At 39.4% G+C, this 21906-nt stretch overlaps 1 protein-coding gene across 8 annotated transcripts in view; it reads right to left on the bottom strand.

Moving 5' to 3' along the window:
- The window catches only part of CHD7 (chromodomain helicase DNA binding protein 7), a 133098-nt gene that overhangs the window by 91771 nt on the left and 19421 nt on the right, over positions 1–21906 (bottom strand). Inside the window, exon 1 of one of the 8 annotated variants that reach the window (XM_050971146.1) lies at positions 2743–2760. The exons of the other annotated variants lie outside the window; for them this stretch is intronic. The gene's annotated coding sequence lies outside the window, so the exon portion shown is untranslated. Of the gene's footprint in view, positions 1–2742; positions 2761–21906 lie in introns of those variants that run through there. 8 annotated transcript variants of the gene reach the window in all.

Raw genomic sequence — 21906 nt, 5'->3', positions numbered from 1 at the left:
TCCATTCACTACACTTCCTAGTGCTCCTTTCTTGGGTGGAACAGAACAAAAGAACACAACACGCAGCAGCAGCAGCTGCCACAGCAGGTAGGCAGATGTATGAATATAGCTGAGCAGCCCATCTGCTGAACTAAAGCCCTGAAAACGCTCTAGTTACCAACAGCATGTCCTTAACCTTATTCCCCTGAGCTGCGTAATCAGATGAGCAAGCAGAAGCACCAGGTCCTACGATGAACTAAAGTTAGCTATACACACAACAGATTTTTCAAATGCATACAGAGATGACCCACTAAATACAGACCAAACTCCAAGACTAAGCCTTTAGGAAGAGATTTAAAAAAAAAAAAAAAAAAAATTCAAACATGCAGTTTAGCCTAATTTAATGAATTTGTACACTGAAAGACACAATATTTCTCCCCCTTTCCACAAAGCTATATGCTCAATTTGTGTAAGAAAATCAAAGTTACAAGCTTCATCATATGAAGCTCAATCCTTCTCCTAATTTCCTTTCTGATGGTTACACAGAATAGTATCAATGAAGTTTATTACTCATCTCCAGGTTATCGTGCTACTACTGCAACTACAGCGCTTTGCAAGACCAAGAGTATTCAAGTTCTGTTGTCTCCAGAACTTGAATACTCACTCAAGAGAATTAGTAATGGCAAAATGACTTGACAAAAAGCTAACTTAACAAGGTGCACATTTGGACTTGGGGAATAAAAAACAAAAAGCAACAACACAGTAGCAACAGATTCAGAAAAGTTCTCATTCAGTTTTCTACAGGGAAGACTGATCTGTTCTGAAATGTGTACCCTATCCTCTTCCTGCAAGAACTCCAAAGATTTGTTTGGATCCATTTTTTATGAGCAAAGGTAGTCTAATGCTGTCTTTTTCTTCTTAAAAATCAAAATTTTGAACACTGTATCTTACATGCAAAATAAACTTTAAGACAATAGTCAAGGGAGCCCATACACTTAGCAAGTAAAACTATCTTTGTATCTTGGTTGTAATTCAGTGGCCACTCTGCTCGCAGATACCAACTGACCTTAACCAGCAACCAAAGTAAAGAAGATTTACAAGTTTATGCTTTCACATCTTGCATTCTTTTGTGGAGGAGAGATGCTTTCAGTCACTTTGGACACAAATGCCAGGCCAGACTGTTTGACTGAAGGTGATTTGTCGCAAACAAGTTTTAGGGAAAAAAATATCAGCACATTTATTACCCTTCTTGTAACCACTGTCAAGAGGACCTTCTACAGCATGAAGCAGAGGGCAAGAGGAAAGGCACAAGCATTTATCACTCCTCTTAAAATAGCATTTGAATGTCACCTTTAAAACCACACACTTAAATCTCTTTAGTGCTCGGCTGGGATATTAACACTTTCTAAATCACTTGGAGGTAAACTCCTATGAGCCATCTTCATATCTCTAATATCTATTTGGTTTTATTTCATTTCAATTATTAGGCAGAAGCCATCTGTAATATTTACCACCTCATTTAGTTTATTAGAGCACACCATAAGGAAGTTTCAACAAGGTGAGAAGGAGCCCCCTTCACCAAAAGAAGCTTTTGCTATTAGACTGCTCCAGAGCAGACTGCAGTCATGGTGAAGATCCCTGATGGCTCAAGGACGTCTGGCACTGCAACTATTGATGCTCACTGCCATCAGGAACTGTTAAAGCTGGACTTCAGTGTGTACTGACAGTCTCCAACAGAACAGTCTCTTTGCCTGCAAATGCTAAAAAGCAGAGCACACAGATACTGTTACCTCCCAAGCACTGATGTAATCTGGGCAATATCAAACTGGAGCCGACTAAGTCTCATCCATCCACCATTAACAGCCACACAGTTATGAACATGTAAGAATTTCCACTCATTTTATTATATAAATCATGCCTGCTAAAAGAACCATTTTTTATGACAAGAAGGCTCTACTCTCCTGAAGCACTAATGAAACTTTATAACAACAGAGCATCTCCAGAAACAAGGTTACAAGCATCAAGCAGGCATTTGAACCTGTTTTGTTTACTGTTTTTCAGGTGACAAGCATCCAATAAAATTCAGGCACATCAGCCATTGATAACTGTCAACATCAGCTCACAGTAGCTTGTATCTGCTATTATATCCAGACAACCAAATTAAAATAGGGTAAGGGTTTTGCTTTACTAAACACACTTTGCTCAACTCACACTCTTCCAATTTGCAGGTTTAGGCTAAGTACTGTCCCTCACAATGCAAGAGATGTGCTAGGGAACCTAGCACTCGCCCTGCTTCCTGAGCACACTCTCTTTCAAAAGAAAAGTAACCTTTAAGTTTATGATGCAGCTTGTAAACAAACAAATCCATCATCTAAATTAAGAGCAAAAACACTGCTTGCCCTTACGTGATTTTAGATCTGCATTTTTATCTGAGGCATGAATCAACTTCATGTTTGAGCTCTGGATGCTAAAGTTACTATGTCTGAAACACAGCGTAAGTCCATGGTAAAGAACTCTCAGATTTTAGGAGTATTTCTTCAGATTTAAGTCCAGCCTAAAATTTAATGACCACAGCCCTTAACAGTCAGTTGTGCTCTCGCCAAACCTTATTCTACTTTCCCCAATAAAAGTCACACCTCTGATGTGATATATGGCTAACAGCAGCTGTTGAAGCATGAAAGACAGTAGCAGCTACAGCCTGATCAAAATAAATTAACCAATGTTTTGGTAAGGAAATAGTCAATACTGGAATTACCTACTAACCTCTCAACCTTCTATTCCATTTAGGTAGTTTAGCAAGCCACAAGAGTCACAGCCTTATTTTAAGTTGCAACTACGTCTGCTTCTGTCAAAACAAAAGAAAGCTCACACATAAATAAAAGCAGAACCTGCATCAAGCAATAATTCTAGTTAAAATACTCATTCAGCACCACTGTTCACTTCCCCTCCCCATAAAGGCAGATATACTAACAGCAAGACTAACGGTGACAAACTCAGCTTACAGTCTTTTTTTTTTTTTTAATTGAACAGTTTAAAATAAGGGATGGCACATCTTCCCTACATTTCTGCAATTTAAAATCAACATACACAGAAGCAGTGTTTGTTGGGTACAAAGTGAAGAGTATCTGAACCTTTAGAAAGGTGGATAGCTGAAACAAAGTATGAATGTATGAAAAGACAGTGATTTTTTTTTATTACCATCTTAAACTACACAGGTTCTGCTATAAAATTCTATCACTTTTCTGTTCCTGAACATGAAAGATGGCTCCAAGAAGACTGACCTAAAGAGTCAATGAATATGTTTCATTAAGGCTGCCTAGGCAGCCTGTTTCTGTTCAAAGCAGTGGTGTGATCCCAACCACCAGGACAGAGTAAATTGCTTAACAACCCTGTTGTCTCAACAAAGCTTACATTTACTCCAGTTTGCAACGTTCCAGTCTTAAACAGCTAAATCTCAAATTTAAGTAGTAGTTAACCATTGTCCAGCTTAATATTCCAAAGCCTCATGCACTCAGTTGTCTTCAGCAGCTTCCCACTTTTTTAAGTTGAACTAAACTGTCTGCTGCATACACATAACTTATCTAGGGCTGCAGACACTAAAAACCTGAACTTCATTAGTTTTGCTCCTAAAGCAGCAGATCCAGGCAGTCAAGACCAGGAAGCAGCAAGGGCAGCACACAGATACCCATGCCCTCCATACCATCCTCACATTCTGCTGTTCAAAAGAACATTTTGTAAATCAACAGGTTCCTTGATTCAGCTATCGACAGTTCTACAGAAAAAATTCAGCAGCATTTGTCTGTGCAGCAAATAAACTGAATAAACAGAAGGTGAGAAGGCAACTTATACTGACTGCTCCAAGCTTGAAATGACATGTGTCATGCAGAGTTATATTTTTACAGCTATTAGTTGATACCTCTGACAAAACTCTGAAGTACTTGACAGACACAAACAAACCAGCTACTCACATAATGAAAGTATGCCCTTACATACGATGCAATAAACACCACAAATACCGTGCTCTTTTGAAGAACTAGGCTAAAAAGCCCTCTCGTGCTAAAAACACCACCATGCCAAAGGTCATTTTGAGACCAGAGCCTCAAAATGTAGGATTAAACATTAGGCTACTAAATCTGCATTTAAACATTGCACATTTAAACTGCTTTTCAGAACTGCTAAGCTCCTGCTGGCTGTTAGGGGTAGTAATTTAAGCATTTGCCGCATGGAAGGACATGACATAAATGACAGCAATGAAAGTCACATTCTTATTTTACTCACAAAGTTGAAGGAAAACATTCACCAAAAACTTCATAAACACATGTAACACCATGACAACATAGAAAAAGCCACAACAAGACATTCAAATTGAGCAAGACGGCTGGTGAGGCTTATACATTTCACCTCATTCACCTACTGAGCACACAGCACTGCTAATGCCAGGACAGTTATGCAAGTGCCTGACCATGTCTGTGGGAAGCATGCCTCATCTCCTACGTGCTTAATGCTTACTTTTCATTGCTGCCACAGACACCACGCATGGTATGTTCCTTCTGCATATAGATTAGCCAAAATATAAGACCAGACCTGTAACGTGATTGCAACATCATTTCTGAATGCAGGATCCAAAGAAACTTGGTTTCCTGAATGCCTGAAGACCTTTTTTTTTTTTTAAATTCACTTAGAATGCTTTCCTACTATGCACTTCACACAGCACAGCTGTGTTAAAAATTAAGTTCGTACAGTTCAGACATCAAAGGATGGCAGGAATCTCGTTCCCCCTTGTCCCATGAAAGGAAGACAGGACTTGCAAAGATGAAAAGAATGACCTGATGCACTTCAGGAGTATTCTGACTTAGTGGGAAGCATCAGCAAATATTACTTAAGCATTTCTTAAAAGTTTGGTTTCACCTGTATCTTAGTAGAACTGCGTTAGTTCTTCACAGAAATACTTCCTTACAAGAATTTGCAGTAGCAAATTAAAGGCTGTCAATGTCTCTTGTTAAACAAAGAAAAGAGGGGGAGGGAGGGGGGAGAGAAAACCTTAGGTGCCTTTCCTCAAAGGTCACAGGTTTTGCCAATGTGCAATCAGCTAAAATGCCATGAATGATATTCAGTAACTTTTTTTTTTGCCAAGAAATCCATGAAATCCCACATTTCTCATAAAATCATTCCACAAAAGCCAGATTGGATTTTATTTCCCTAATGTATGATGTACATTGGCAAAAACAGGCTTTCACCGAGGCAACTGAGGGCACTACAGCCTTCAAATACTTGGCAGCTTGCTGCTGTCAAGCAGCTGATGCAGGAATGACCAGCCCAGAGTTCAGCCTGTGCCACACATTTGGAAACAATATCCTACGTCATTCAAGTTCACAGGAGCTCTGATAGGAGACCACAAAAGCGTCACTTAGGAGGACTCTGATGCAAACCCACTGAGCCTTGCTGTTACATCACACGAAGGCATTCACCACACCAGATGGGCTGCAAACTCTTCACCCTAACATGGCAGCACCGGTAATTTCAAGCCAGCACCTATGATATCACAGAAGAAGCTCCAGCATGTCTTTTCTTTCCTGATAAGAAGAAAAAGAGGAAAGCTTAGAGCCATTTATTAGAGGACGTACTTGGAGGCCTTCAATGAGGTAACCAGAGGAATAAAAAAAAAAAAAAAAAAATTAAAAATTTAAATAAAAAAAAAAAAAGAAAAAAGAAAAGCATTTTTTTACGTTTAATTACATTACAAACATGAGGTGAGAGAAGAGGGAACAAGCCTAATCTAGAAATACTTCACTTCTAGTGTTACGTAATCTGGAATTTTAAGAGGCCTTTTTCATTGCATGACCCCGTCTCTCCCAAGGTAACTTTAAAACACAGATGTGAGATGGTTCATCCAAAAATAGTCCCAGATAAGTAAGAGAAACAATTGCGGTCACAAAAATATTTCAGGAATACTCTTTAAAACATTTGACAGAGGTGCTAACCTCACAAATAACTCCATAAAGGGGAGCAGTAACATGCTTATCGTGAGGCCTTAATGAGGTTTAACCATGACAAGGCAGCACTATAGCCAACATTAAAAAAAAATACGGAAAATTGTATGGGCTGCACGGCTGCCTTGTTTCGGCGGGCTGGGGACACTGAGCTGAGCGCTCAGCGCTCCGCTGCTGTGCGATGGCCAGGCGAACACAAAGCGCTAGCAGGGCCAGCGGGGCGGTGGTGTCACCTATATTGTCGCCATCAGTCACCCAGAAATCTCCCCGCAATTACATTCCCTTCTCAAGCTGACACTAAACCGGCCCGGGTGTTCAAGAGGTGGGGCTAGCGGCGACCCCGCTGGGGCGCTGAAAAAACACCCCGTGCAAGCGATGGCTCCGGGCTTTTTGTGCACCTACTGCAGTTGTCACTGATTAACCAACTGATCTGGCAATTTCCTACATTCTTTTGCATTTAAAAAGGATCTGAGAGGCCCGAGAGTCATCCCCTTGCATATTCCCGGGGGAGTGGGAGGCTGCGCTCCGTCCTGCTGGGCCAGGGCGCGGAGGGGCCCAGCCACCCTCCTGCCCTCCTCCCCCAGCCCGGGCCTGCAGCTGAAAATAATTTATCTGCTCGCTCCGCCGGGCTCCCGGCATATGCGATTGGGAGGGAAACGTATCCATCACGGATAAACTTGAGCACAAAGACAGGCTGAGTGTCACAGGATACAAAAGGGCAGAGGTCGCCGCGGCGAGCGGGAGGGTTTGCGCAGGGCAGGGCAGGGCGGCATGGCCGCCGCACCACAGCGCCGGGCCGGGCCGGGCCTGCCGGGCCAGGCCCGGCCCCCGGAGTAAACAAAGCCCGAGCCACCAAAACCGGAAAAAAACCCGCTGAAAACAACGGAATGAGCGGAGGGGTGACGAAGCTCTGAGTAACACGGGCCCTTTCCCCTCTCCTTTCGCCGAAAGCAGCTCATGGTGTTTACACCCAGAAAGTTGGGAACTGTAAAAATTCATGAGGTGGAGACTCAAATGTTTCCCAGAGTTTCTGAACATGTGATTTTCACCGAAATGTATTTTTTTAATCACAGTCAGGTTTTAAGACTTAATCGTATCCCAAAAGGCTATTTCCAGCCTTAAAATTATGAGCGCTTTAAAGTAGCCAGACTCTATATTTTACTTTACCTGTTACAAGGCCAATACAATCATGTTTCATTCATAGTTTATGAAGTCTGAAAAACCACTTGATGAAATTACAGTCTACCGATACCACACATGGTATATTTGTCCACGTATATTCTATAATCATTTCAATTTATGACTTGTACTTAAGAGTCATTTTCCTGTACATGTGTTCTTCATAAATAGTGGTAGATCGCAGTCTGCGCTCGTGCGGGAACCACATATCCACACTCATTGCTGTGAAGATAAATACACCCTGTGCACCCAGAGTGAAAGGCCAGTTTCCACAGGACTAAGAAGAACCCATTCAGGACTCAGGAACAAAATGGTAGCTCCCCCCTTACACTCCTTACATGTGGCAAGATGAATCATCCTGCAGCTGAACTTAAGCTCTCACTCTGCTTCCAGTATTGATGATCCTTTCTGCCTCATACACTTAAGCATACCGTCTTGACCCTTTCAGCAAAGAAAAAAATTATTACGGACTACACCAGGAAAATATTACAAATTGTTTCTTTTAGAAAAAGATAACATCAGCATTTCCTAATGTATTTTAAATGAAATCACACAGTGAATGGCTTGGGTTGGAAGGGACCTCAGAGACCATCCCAAGACTGGATTTTACAAATTTAAATATTTTTTCTTTTACAGATTTTAACTTAAGTTACAAAAAAGATCTGTAGCATCAAACTAATTGTGTATTTTATCATATGCTGTAGACTATTTAAAAGAAATGTTAAATTATTTCACTAACTTAAAATCAGGCACAAAGAAAAAGGTTGGGGGAGGGAGGGTGTGAAGACAGACAGTACCAGTACATGGAGCAAATAGATTTCAGAAACCTTCATAGGTGGGCCCAGTAATGTCCCACAGAATACATGGGGCAGCTGAAATAGAGGACAGATACCCAAATGAACTTTTACAACTACTTTTAATTGGACTACTACTTAAATTTGAGAGATTTGTTTGTTTTAACAAAAACAAATACACCTTGAACATTCTGTTGTTTTTTTGGAGAAGGCTATGTCAAAAAAAAAAAGAGGTTTATTCTTGGTCAGTGCAATGGAAGCAGGCTCTTGCACATACAAATGAAGCCTGGAATTTTTTTTTTTGTGGTTTTTTTGTTAGTTTTTTTAATATAACACCTGGCTCACAGTGATCATCAGTACTTAAACCACAACATAAACAGCTATACCAAGCTGTTCTCCCCAGTGGACAACACCAAGGGAGGGGCTCTCAACAGTTTCTAGTGCATAAGACTAAGATACTTAAGAGTAAGCCCAAGTTCACTTAGACAGGGAAAAGGGGTGCCCAGATAGCATACACAATAGTGCCAGAAAGTTAAAAATTGCATTGGGGACTGTCAGATGAGTACAACCCTTGTCAGTCCTCATGTGCAGTGTGGCCCTTCTGTCTAAGCAGGACTGAGCTCAATGTTTCTCCTCTATAAAAGCAGGTTCAAAGGGAAGACAACCAAATTTTCTTGTGCAAAACTTTAATGGGACATCAGTTTTTTCTTCACACAGAAGAAAACCAACTGGGATGTTTTCAAGCATTTTGGTTAATCAATTTACAGTTCTAAAATTACTCCAGCATAGTTAAGTTCAAATGAAAAAAAGAGCCTTCCAGGGGAAAATTTGTCATGTAAAATTCTAGAAGTATGCAATTTCATCAAGATTTTGAAGAACTTGGAAGTAACTGTCTTTTGATGTGCAAACTGCTGACCCAGAACCCAGAGCCAGAGTCATTCAAACTACTGCAACAAACAGGAGCAGCTGACCTTCATCTACCACATTTTTTTTCACCCAACAGGGAAGTTCTTGAGCTATCTTCAACTCCCCACAAGCTTTGCAGAGATAAATTATGAACATACGAGAGCAGTGCTGCATTCACAGATTAGATGTGAAAGGGAATATTTACTCATCTAGAACTGAACTTGGAAACCTTCTCTCAAAAAGCAGGGCTAAACCTAATTTTTGAATAGAAAGCACTATCTTCACTGTTCCTAATGATTCACAGCCTATTTAAATTACCTGTTAAGCTTATCAATTTTACTGCAGCATCTGCAGAGAATTAGAACCTTCCCTGCCCTTTTCAGTTAAAATAAACTTTAAAAAAACCTAAAGCCCCCAAAACCCAAACAAAAAAACCCAAACCAAAGCATTCCACATTGCTGTCCCCTCGACAAACCAAAAAATTTATTCCTACTCATTAAAAACTGAGGTAAAAAATTTAGGGTAGAGGGTTGGGGGGGGGTTGTGTGTTTTGTGTTATTTTGTGTGGGTTTTTTTGTTGTTGGGGTTTTTGAAGTAGGAAAAGCAAGAAAATTAAAGGAGTGGGCAGGCTGCCTAAAAGATTAGAGTATTATTTTACAAGCATAGTAAATAGGAAGGCTTATTTTGATAATTTTGGAAGAGTTTGATTGCAAATTTTGCTTAACTAGCAATTTCTTTCATGTTTGTAAATACCTGGAAAAATGAAAGTATGACCAAGAAAATGGCTCATTAAAAAAACCCAAACAAATCCAGTTAAGTAGCAAGGATCCCAGAAAAAGAGAATTGAGGACTCTTAACCAAGTACTATATGACTACTACAACACAGATTTTTGTAAACCGCCAAGTTTTAGAGTTATTTCACCTACTATTCAGAGTCCAGTTCTCAGAACAAGACCTACAATGACTAGTGAATTATCCATGCAACAGTGCAATGTAGAAACACTACTGGGAAAATCTTTTCCCTATCGAGTCAAAAACCTGCTAGTTAAAGGTGAATAAACTCCAACACCTAAAAGTGTATTCCTTTGCTTATCAACTATGTAGTGAGGACAGTTAGAACAAGTACAAAGAACTCTGAATTTCTACTGCTAAACATTTCCAAAGTTACTTTAGCTCTACCAAAAAAAAAAAAAAAAAAAAAAGCCTCATCCAGAATAAGACAGCCACCAAAAGACAGAAAGATTGTACTACGTTTTACTTCAGCATTATAAATGGCATTATTGTAGTATAGACTTAGATCACCTGAACCCAATAATCAAGTGCACAGCTGAGGAAAAAGCATGGATGAGGCTCTGCTAGAGATCAATTGATTTAGAAGTCACAGGAATTAGTGGCAGATTAAATACTTATGCTGTATTAGCAAATATTATTTGGATCTACAGCTGAGACTCAGGTAACTTTAATTATGCTTGCAAAGCAATAAAATCTAGCTCCTTGTCCCTCCAATTACATTTACCATATAAAACTAGTTATGAAAGTAAAAGTACATAAAGCTACTTGAAAGGGAGGATGAACTGCCTGCTGTCACGATGAGCTTTCCTAACCAACATTTTACAGTACCTTTTAAATTACTGTATCTGTTTACAAAGCATCATCCAAAAATCTGAAACACATAAAAGCATGATTCTTCCTTTCCTATTCTGCTCAGCAGCTGCAATCCATGTACCTGTGTTTTCAGATAACAGTTATTCCAAAGTTTAGACTTGAAATAGAAGCAAGAGAGATCACCTCAGAGAAGCCCATGTTATGTCCTCAAGTGAGACTGCAGCTTCAAAGCAAAGCAAGCAATGAACCAGCGCACCTCAATAACAGCCAAACATCAGAATCAGGCTCCTCTGGACACTGTATACCAGTGTGCCAAGCTTGGACAGGAATGAATTGCTCAGGAAGAAAATGCTATTTGAGAAACTTCAGTGCTTAACACTCACAAATACATGAAGACTTAACAGACTGATCTTCTACCACTTGGTCTTTATATGAACTGTAAATGAGGCTCTTCTGCCTGCATTTCCCTGAAAGCCAGGTCTTACTTCCCAGAGCAATGGACACCAATACCAACTGCACCTATCATATTGCCACAGCACTCAGCATATTCTGTGCAGCTCAAAAATCAAAAGTGAAGAGTCAAGCAAAAGGTACTGGGACCAGCTTCACTGAGATGTCTACAAGGCAGTAGCAATAGCAACAGCCGTCAACAAGATTTGCTCATTGCGATTGTCAGGAGTTCCATCCTCCTTCTAAGCATCCAGGTAAGCCAGCTGCCACCTTTCCTTTCATAGGCACTCCTCACTAGTCAGCCAAGCATCTCACAGCATCACAGTTACACAACAGGCTGCACTGTGATCATATTCAAAACCTGTTGCTACCAAAAACTCTAAGTATTTATTTAAAATTAAGACTTCTTTGTGTGTGTGTGTATATTTTTCTTTTCTCTGGGGAAAGCTGCACTTGTGTTCGATTTGTGACTGCTTATAAATTAACTTTCTAGGAGCAGGCTAAGTGAAGGTTTTATTGAACAAATTGTAAGCTTTAGACTTGACAATATTGACAGTCTCTTATCAAAAAAAGAGAGTATCTATACTTATATGCAAAACCATAAATGGCATCAGACCTTTTTCTGATTATTTAATACCTACATTTTTAGGCACCTGCATTTATAAGTGCACTGGTTAGGTGTTAGTAACACTAAATGCTAAATGGTGTATGTACTCTAGTAATTCCTCCTGATGCCTCCATATAAAATGGATTCTTTAGAATAAATGGAAGATGCTACAAACAAGAATTACTGTGTATTTATAACCTTTTCAGTAATCAGTAATTGAAGCATTAAGTAAAAAGAAAAATCATCAAGAAAACCCAAACAAAACCACTTCAACATCTGTGTGCTTAAAAGGAAAAATTCCCCTATTCTTTAGGGATCTCAAGATTGTAAACAGCATCACATACAGGAAGGATTATTACATTTTTCACAACATCAAGATGCTCTACAAAGAAACAGGCGAAATCACTTTTTCTGTCTGCAATAAACATGTAATTCAATTTAGTTCGTTTAAACCAGAGGAGTCAGCTCCACAGTATCAGCCTGGTCCACAAATAGCCCTTGTTGATAATCTGAGAATTTGAGATTGTTGCCATGGCCATGACATGCTACTTTACCTGAGGATCAACAGTTAATTTTTCATGTCTCACACCTATGCCCTATGTCTTCTTCACAATAAGGACAAAACTGAGCTCTCTCTCACACCTTCTAAAACACTGAATAAGGTACCAGCATTAAAGCTGGTGTAGATTGACAGTTAGGTCCAGAGGAGTACCAGAAAAGCCTTTTTCTGCAGAGTTGGAGCCAACTAAAACAAGTTTAAACCAGAGTTTCATTTGAGAAGCAAGGAGAAAGTATACATCAACAAAGCAACGATGCAAGGAACATCTACAAGATAGAAGTCTGTGGAGCGCCTCTATTTCAAACCTGTGATGGCAATATTGTCCAATCATTTATACTTTGTTGCAAAAGCAGTGTCCATCTTATTTCACAAGAGACATGCTGCCTTTTAAGGTAACCGATACAAATTAAACAGTGCTATAGAATACATTGAAATCTTTTTACAGTTTTGAGAACTAGATTGAAGATTTCAGCATTTATCACAAACTTCACATTTCACAGGAGCCAGAGACCATCCAGCCAGTTTTCCCTACTTTTCTGACCAAGGCATCTGCAGTTTTGAATGAATTAAAACCCAGATAACTATTAAAGCATCCATGTAATTTAATTTCCTATTTCTGCTGCACCATACTGTAGCTACTTAATCTGAGAGCCTTATAGCCAGACAAACTAGCATACCCAATAACCAAACTCCTTAAACCATCTGTAGACATTCACTCCACTGTTTGTTGTTCCCAAACTTCAGAAATCACAAGCTGGATTCCCCTTGACCCTGATCTTGTGTCTTTCCTAGTAATGCTCCAAGTGCAAAACATTGCACAGCCTTTTCCCTGACTTCTCCATACACACTCTTACTGTTCAGTTGAACTTCCAAACTATGAACATGGTAACTGCTCATGAGTGAGCACAGCTGAGAGGCTGAGTTGTGCAAATGTTGTGCAAATCAATGCAAACACTTCTTCTCACCAAGTCCTCCCCTTCTTGGTCAGTGTTTCATCTGCTCCATGTTTCTCAAGACAGCAACACATCTCATGAGCACAGAGCTTCTCAGGGAGCTTCTGTTCTCACTCTGCCAATGTGTGGCAGCTGCACTTGCACAGAAGACCATTCAGAAGTATATTACACTTCTGTTAATGCAATACATCTATCATCCCAAAATGCAAACATTTGCTCCTATCAGCAACTCAGTACTATTTTATTTCTTCAATATCAGTTTCTGCCAACATGAAGCTAATAAATGTATGATCCCTAGTTAGAAATCAGTGGTTAAGTTACATATACTGTATTAGCCAGGATGTGGGGGCAGAGGGGGGGCTAATTTGAGAAATACATAGAAACCTGGCTTTCAGGAGAATGAAAATTAGCGCTTTAATGTGCTCTGGGATTTCAAGTTGAATGTCTGAACCACTTTAAAAAAATCACTTTACAATAATTTCCAACTGGTTGCCTAACACCCATCTCCTAAGTGACTATCATCAAAACATAACCATAACACTAGCAATGAATTAATATTAAAACCCTTCAGTGAGATCACAGAAGTCCTCAAAAAACAACCCAAGTTGTCAGAGCACACTTTTCCCACACACTGAGTAGTAGTCAGGTTCTGGAAATAAAAGCTTTGTTCAATTACTAAAGTGGGTGCTAGGTATACTTCTCATTTACACATATAATTTTGAAATCCAAATCAATTTGATGATGTCTAAACAGATTTTAAAAGCCAAGAACAGCTACTTCCAAAAAGAAGATGATGCAGTAGTCAGAAAAAGGGAAGCTACGCTCACCCACCAGGAGAACCTGACTAGCAAGGGACTGCTCTCTGACAGTTTGATATATTTTGGCAGGGATAATTAATGAAGTTTTGTAGGGTTTCTGCATAGTAGCAAGTCAGAAGTGGCTACAGTTCTTCACTTATGACACGGACATTTTGTTATCCATCTATTTTGCTTTACAGAAATACTCTGTTGCAGGCTTGCATTGCCACTCTCTCTGCTGATGTTGGTAACTCACCAGTGTCACTCACAAGAGAGCAACAGCCCAGCGATCTGTGAAAGGCATAATCTAAGCGACTGCAAAATGGAAGTGCTAAAGACAAGAGCAGCCTAAAATAGCACTCTGAGGATGGGCAGCAGGCATCTGCCTGCCAAAAGCAAAACACCTCACAGGGTAAAGTTCCCCAGCTCCTGGGCCAAGAGGGTGATGGCCACTCCAAGGTTTCTTAACACCTCCCTTGGCTCCCTGGTACTTCTCACTAGTTGCATATTTTTGTCTTCACAAATAAAGGTTCTGCTATTTCTCTTGTCTGCGTGCTGCAAGTTAACATTTACTATTGCTGAACATTTTGTGAGCCCAGCAGACAGGAGCACAGCGACCCTCCCAGGGCAGGGGGCAGCTGCCATGTCGGTCTACAACATCACATACGCAATTAAGATGAGCAAACACATTTACTACAAAGAAATGAAAATGCACCTAACAAAGTTTTTCAAAATATTACATGTGCATGTGTTGCATGCCAGGTTTCTGAGAAAAAAGGAAAATAAGCATGCAAGCCATTTTCTCCAAAACCACAACCCCTTAATTCCCCAGGTCAGGGCAGTGTCTGGTCCTTCAACATTGCATTCGGCTCAGCAGATGAGGAAACAGTCGCACCAGAAGGCCCTGTAACAGATGGAAACCAGAGCAGCTGGAGAGCAGGGAAATGTCTGTGCGGGTGAGGGGGTGGGGGCAGAAAGCCCATCCCCACTCCCGAGCTTTAAAGCTGCGTGCAGCCATCACGCCCTACTGCAAACTCAGCCCACGGATCTGCTGGGGAGAAAGTTGAAGGAAGCAGTATGTGGCCAGATGATTTAGTGCTTCCCAGACTTCCCATCGGGAGAGCAATACTGAGCCATGCAACACAGGGCTGCAAGCACTGGATGTGAACCCCTCAGGGATGCAGGAGATAGTGGAAAAGAGCAAGCTGAGCATTTGCCTTCTTCATGGAAAGCACAGCAGATGAAGAACTGCCAGCAGGAGAAAGCAAAGAACTGGAGCAGTAAGGAAGGAAACAAAACTACAAATGCATACTGGAGAAACAAGTAGGGAAACAGTGATATCCAAAACTGTCAAGGTTTGAGGGATCTTTTTTTAAGTAAGAGGTATTACCAAAATGGCACAGAGAGATATTTTTATAGAGGAAAAAACATGGTAAGTGTGGAAGAATAAGAATTGAAGATAAAGCTCCTGCCATATGGTACAATTATTCCATTACAGTTTAGATTCACAGCTTTACAACACCTGCGCAGTTAATAACCATATTAAGTCATACATGATGTCACCAGTATTTCCTTTCTTTCTCAACTTGGTTAACTCTTAGGAAAATACATCTAACAGGGGTTTCTATACTTTTGAAAAGACAAATGACTGTCCATTATTAAGATGCCCATCCCCTAACACAGTTTGAAAAGCAGCCTACCCCCAGTTCTCAGATGAGGGAGGGAAAGGGACCAACCCTCATGAGGGAAACCCAGCCATTAAGCAGGGATAGTTTATTATAAACAGGATGAGTGAGGCGGGATTTTTTTCTTCTTTCTTTGTTTCCTTTCGTTTTGGTTGGAACTACCTTCTGCAATCCTTTTGGTTCCCCAAGTCAGGAGACAAGAAACTAAACTGATCAACTTGTAAGACGGAAGTCCTCATATTAGAGCAGGAGATTAGAGCGTTAACCCAGATAACACAAACAAGGTCAGTCAACGCTTGTAAAAGGCACACAGAAATACTCCATTATATATATACACACATATAAAACTGTTTGTTACCTGGCCTGCCACGTAGAATTAGACTTTGAACATTGATTTCCAGCAGCTGTAAGCAACTGCAAAATTGACAGGGCAGTGGAAAGTTTTCATGACAATTTTTCCTCCTTAGTTATTCCTCTTCCTAACCACAAGCATGATGCTTTTGTTCTACTATTACCCCAGACAAGAAACTGTTCAGGTGCAGTCTGGCACCAGAGGTAAGCTGATCTAACCATTAGCTGCCATCAGAAGATCATTACCACGGGGGTAGCTGAACAGCAATGACAGCACAAGGGAAGAAGCAAGAGTGGTACGGCTGATTTCAAGCATCACAACCCATTGGATCAGCTTATTACTATACCATGCATTCAAACTGCCTTCAGGCCACAGCCAGGTGGTTCAACAACTTAAACTGAAAAGCACAGCAGTAAAACAAGCCAGACATTTGCTGTACAGAAAGATAGGAGAAAACAGTGTCTGCTGATATGACTTGCAGAAAAAATAAAGGAATTCTGATTTGGTCAAATATGTGAAAAAATATTTTTCATCCAACTGATGAAACACACAAATTAACACCAAAGACACAAAGTATGGAAAACCTTGCAGTTACCTCGAGCTGACTGGAAGACTGCTGACTTAAGAGCTATTTCATACCAATGTACAACTCCAGTGAAGGATGTGCAAATATTCTGAAATCTGGCATTAGAATTTCTTTTAGACAAAAAAGTTATATGTCGTGTGATTTACAAAAATAAAGGCCATTTGTGAATACTAAGGATATTTGTCAAGAGACTCAAATTACAGGTTTTAGTTAAGACATTCCAAAAGCAATTAATCCATGGGTGCTCAGAGGACAGTCTCCAGCAGTTCAAGCCAAGCACACACACAGTCCTTCAATGAATGGCTGTGATGGATAAACATACTACTTAAAAGAAGAATATTTCATTGACATCCATTCAACACCTAAGAAGCCTTCTGGACAGAGAGGTAAAACTTTCTTAGATTTTTCATTACACTTCTCTTGCTCACATTGTACTTGTCTGCAGTCTTTCCTAAATCCCCATACTAGAAGTCCATTAGCATAAGATTGGATTTAACATATTCGGGGGGGTTTTAAAACATATTCACCACAAGAATTTTTAAATATATCCCACTATTCGAAACACTTTTGTTCCAAGAGCTGACCATTACAGACTATTTTCTAGATATGGCAGGACAAATTCCTTCCTGTCTGAGAGTTTCCATGGTAATAAAAGTCCCCTTTAAACACATTCACGGTGGTTTGGGCAGGCCAAACAGGCAGCCTTTGTACTGAAAAGCTCCCTCTTTGTACTCCTCTGTGCTGATCCTGCACAAACTACCGTAAAAGTGTATTTTAGTGGAGGCAGAGTAAAACTAAGGCTCACATCAGTTTCACACGACAACTGTTTATTCCACAGCACACATACAATCCTCTGGAAGATTCCCTTCCCCCAAAATTTTGAGTGGTTGGAGAAAGCAATCTGCAGGACAGTCTAGGACATATTTCAAGCAGACCTAAGCCCAGAAACTTTGCCACTTCCACTATTAAAAAGGATGAACTGTAATAACCACCATCCTTTTCCCATCCCCCCTTCCCCACCATGTAGTCTCACTGGTATTTGGAGATGGCGTATTTGCACCAGCACTTGCATCTCTAGTTAAACCACGTACTGGTCTCAATTGACACCTCCACATCAGCACAGAGATCTGTCACGGAAAGGAACTGGGAGAATGACCTAATGTGGCTCAGAATGTTTGGAGGAATATATGGAAACAAAAGAAAAAAACGTTTTTTCTAATGTTCAACAAAGCACCTCTCTCTAAATTTCTATCTATTCATATTCACATTTGTGTTTCAGCACCTTTGAGTACTAGCAAAAATTTCAGCACATTTAGGTCTTGTAACAAGTGAAGCTTTCTTTATTAGGCTTTTACATTTCTGTAAATCTGTAAACACTATTTCAAATTTAGACAGACTTTTTTTTTGCTACCATTAGAGCAGACCTTCTACAGATGCCAGATCAACTCTACAGACAACGATTTTCTTAAAGAAATCTTAAGCAAAAACATGCAACTTGGATTCACTAAGAAGGGCTTCATAGCCACCCCTTAGATTCTTTTTTTTATTAACTTTCAAAAATTTGCATGGAGATAAAAAAATTTGCACTTTAGATAAAAGGTCTCTATATCCTGGTCAAGTTTGTTCCCTGGAGTTTTCAATGTTGCAGATGTCTCAAACTCTTAAGTGCAGATCAGTTCCCAAGCCACTTTCCTTGCTTATAACAAGGGAGAGGAAATGTAAGCATCCAATTTGCACAGTGAGCTTTTCTCCAGTGCTACCATAAAAATTTCCAGGGTTATTTTGCTACCTCATCTAGTGGAAATTTCAGCATAGCACAGTCAGTGTAGCACAGAACTCTCTCATCCTGGCTTTTGAGAAAATGTATGAAGAAAGAAGAAAGAACAGCAGGATAGCTCCAAGAAACCAATGTAATGTTTCACTATCTCTCATCTCCACAGTTCAAAACACCCCTCAAACACACACATGCACATCCCCTTTCTCAGCTCCCACCCCTGCCATGTAGCTCATGCCCTACTGGGTGCCACTACTCCAGAGAAGTCTGATCTTGACAGTGGACTCTCTCTGCTTCCCAAAAACTGAAGCAGTTTGTATGGAAAGCATTATCCAGATGAGTGAAAAAAAAAGATCAGTCTTGAGATCACTTTCACATGCATAAGGATGAAAATACCTGATCTTTGTCAGATCCAATTTAGAGGCATTTAGAGTTTCTTTTTGTTGATAGAGGAAACAGCCTTAAAATTACAGCAAATTTAAAATTGTGGGAGGCAATGCAGTAACATTTAAGGCAAGCAGACAGAAGAGAAGGTGTGAGAAAGGCACATTATGCAGAACTATGTGACCCATAAACCCAAGCTACAGCTGTAACTTTCTGGAGAAGCTTTTTGGTAGGCAAATTTTAAGAACAAGATCAGACCAGATACAGGAAAACCAGGTGACAGCAAAATATTCATTAAATGCTTCTCAAAATAACAGGCCTAGCAGCTCACTGACTACTGGCAACTGAAAAATTATGGGTTCAGCTTCAGCAAAGCTAACAGCATTTATTTTTTTCCAATAGAAAGTTTCAACTTGGGAAAAGAAACTGAACAGAATTTGTTTTGGTTGCCAGCAAAACCTGGTCTATCGCTTTCCTTGAAACTAGTCCAATTTAAACAAACATCAATGTAACATCCCACATTTCTCATGCTAGCAAATCTTACCAGGAAGACTTTCCACAAACACATGGTATTGATCAATTATCAACAACAAAATATTCATATGCAGTCCTTAAGGATCATTTGTAGTAAATCCATCTACTTCAGCAATCTAGCCATAAATCTATCTCCATAAACAGATGCAACACATTAAATGATTTTCACTGTAGGTTGTAATATTTCTGAGTATGTTCAAATTGCTCTCAAATTATGCTTTATCAAGCCATCATGCTGATTGTAAGATAAGTGAATATAATCAGAAAAGGTAAACTCTAGCTTTCTTATGCACCCTCTTTTTAAAATCAGAGTCATTGTACGACAGAGATTTCATTACCACCCTGTTCTGACAGAAACCAATATTAATTATTATTTGAATTAACCTTTGAGCCATAGTTTTCATCAGTACCCGGTAAAGACACGGACAATTTCTAATTACATTCTACTCTCATTATAAGTCACTAGGCTGTAAAGCTGCATCTGACAAGACTGCTATAGTTGGCCTTGAAATGCTTTGGACTTCACTATAAATCTTTCAGAAACATCCAAGAACTCATTGAATGCAAGAGCTATCACACAGGATGCTTCTCCAACAATTTAGAGGCTGTTTTAAAGGGATAGCAAGTGTGATATGACTGGATTGCAATACTATTCCTAAAGCAAAATAAATTAGCATTAGAATGTCTTTATCATTCAGCATCACAACATAGATGATCTTTCACCAAAAGTTAGATACAGTGGATTCACTCAGTCTATCAAGTGCAATTATTCAGTGATCATCAACTAACTCATAATTATATTCAACAAATAGTATAAGAAAATTAAAAATGTATAGACTGAGAGACATCTGATTCCAAAGCTTACAGCAAGTATCAACAACACAAGCCATATTTATTACAGACCGGAGAAAAAGGTTTGATCTGCTAAAGAGTTATTAGTTCTCTAGCAGAAAATACGGATTTTAAAGGTCATAAATGAAGAATAACCTGTAATTAATATACAAAAATTAGTGCAAGTAGGCAATTTTTCTTTTGTAATTTTTCAGCTTTCCCTCACATAATCACTTTGCTGCAGTCAGTTATCTAGCCAGGAAAAAATGAAATATACACACGGATTTAGGGAAAGTGAACGCTATTCTGGAGAACAGGTTTCTACCCTCAACTATGCCAAATCTCTTGAACGAACAAATTAAACTTCTAACAGAGTGATTTCTGGCTCTGTAACCCGAGCCTCACTTTTGCAACTTCACAAAGCTCACATCTATGACTAACTCCAAATGTCCAATCTCTAAGCAAAAGACAGTTTTATTTGAAGGAATACCAGAGGCTGGGATCTATCAGGTTTCAAAACCAGAACTTGACTTAGCTGCTGACTCAAGACATATTTCAAGATAACAGAAGCATATTTCAAGATACCATTTTTAACCTTCCACTGTTGAAAATACCTGTATCTTAAAACAGAAGCTTGAGTATGTAATCAGTCTAATTCCAGTGAATGACATTTCATATTAAAGAAACCCTGACCTGGACTAAGTTTCACAACATGTATTACTTTAGATTTTGTTCATCTCAAAAAAAACCCAACAAAACCTAACAATTGATCTTGCCTTCACATATAACTTTTAAGGATGCTGTTAATAACAGAGAAGATCCAAGGTACTAATCCAGAAACTTTAAAGAGATATTACAAGACACGAGAGAACCTAATATGAAGTTTGCAGGTTTTGACAAGGAAAATGCCACTTGTGTATGTATTTAAACACATTATGGATTTCATTAGGTAATGCACAGCAACTTCAAAATCTCACAGGGTAATGATGTTCCAAGACTAGAAGAATAGCTAGGTTTAATCAAATTTATCACAAGACAGAATATGGTAAGAGAATTCGGATCTCTTGAATTTTGGAAATGGCTAGAGATGATGGATGGGGCTCCAGTCTATAAAAATGCAGTGTTTGTAGCACTGGTGTCAACAGTGTTACCAATTCTAAACATGCCTCCATTAATCCTGTCCACATATTCTGAAACTATCCAGGCCCTTCACCTTAAGGCCCCAACTTGCTTACCCACTCAAATCTGACATACTGTTTTGTTGCCTTTTTCTTTTCCTTGCAGTTACATGCTTTTCAGAAGTTACTCCAACATACAACTTCTCTGTATTACATTAGAAGCTACCTGAATATTCAGATAATAATTTTTATTTTATGCCCAGTGTATTAAATGCCCAGATTATTCTTCTACTTCTCTATGAAAAACATTTAACTGGTAGTTTGACTATTTCTTTTCTAGACATACATGGGTAAAAGGAGACTGGAGGAAAGAAAAATCATCATTCATGACCCCACAGAAACTGTGCTTACACAGAAACAGACAATTTAATTCCTACTTCTTATCCTTACCAATCTCATTACTAAGAACGTGTGGCCAAGTGATGAGCAAATGTCTGATCCAGATCAATAATCCCATGGAGAAGGTGGAAAGGAGTCATCAGACCCATGATGGGATTGTCCATCTTTAAGAACATTTTAAAGTATTTTCCACATAAAATTTCCAAGAGTTTGCTACTGTAGTTAAACTTAAGAGTAGAGCAGAATGACAAATATATATCCAGGCCTTTGAAAAAGCAAAAGGAAAGAAAAGGAAAACTGACAACTTTCTGTCAAAGAGTAAGTTTTCCTACAACAAGCCCTACATTGCAACTCTATTCTGCCAAGGCATAACTGTTTCACAGATCACAGAATCATAGAATAGTTTGGGTTGAAAGGGACCTTA

Source organism: Serinus canaria, chromosome 2, assembly GCF_022539315.1.
Source record: "Serinus canaria isolate serCan28SL12 chromosome 2, serCan2020, whole genome shotgun sequence".
NCBI classification, from domain to species: Eukaryota; Metazoa; Chordata; class Aves; order Passeriformes; family Fringillidae; genus Serinus; species Serinus canaria.
Note: the sequence above shows the minus strand (reverse complement) of the source record. Positions and strands in the feature narration are given on the sequence as shown.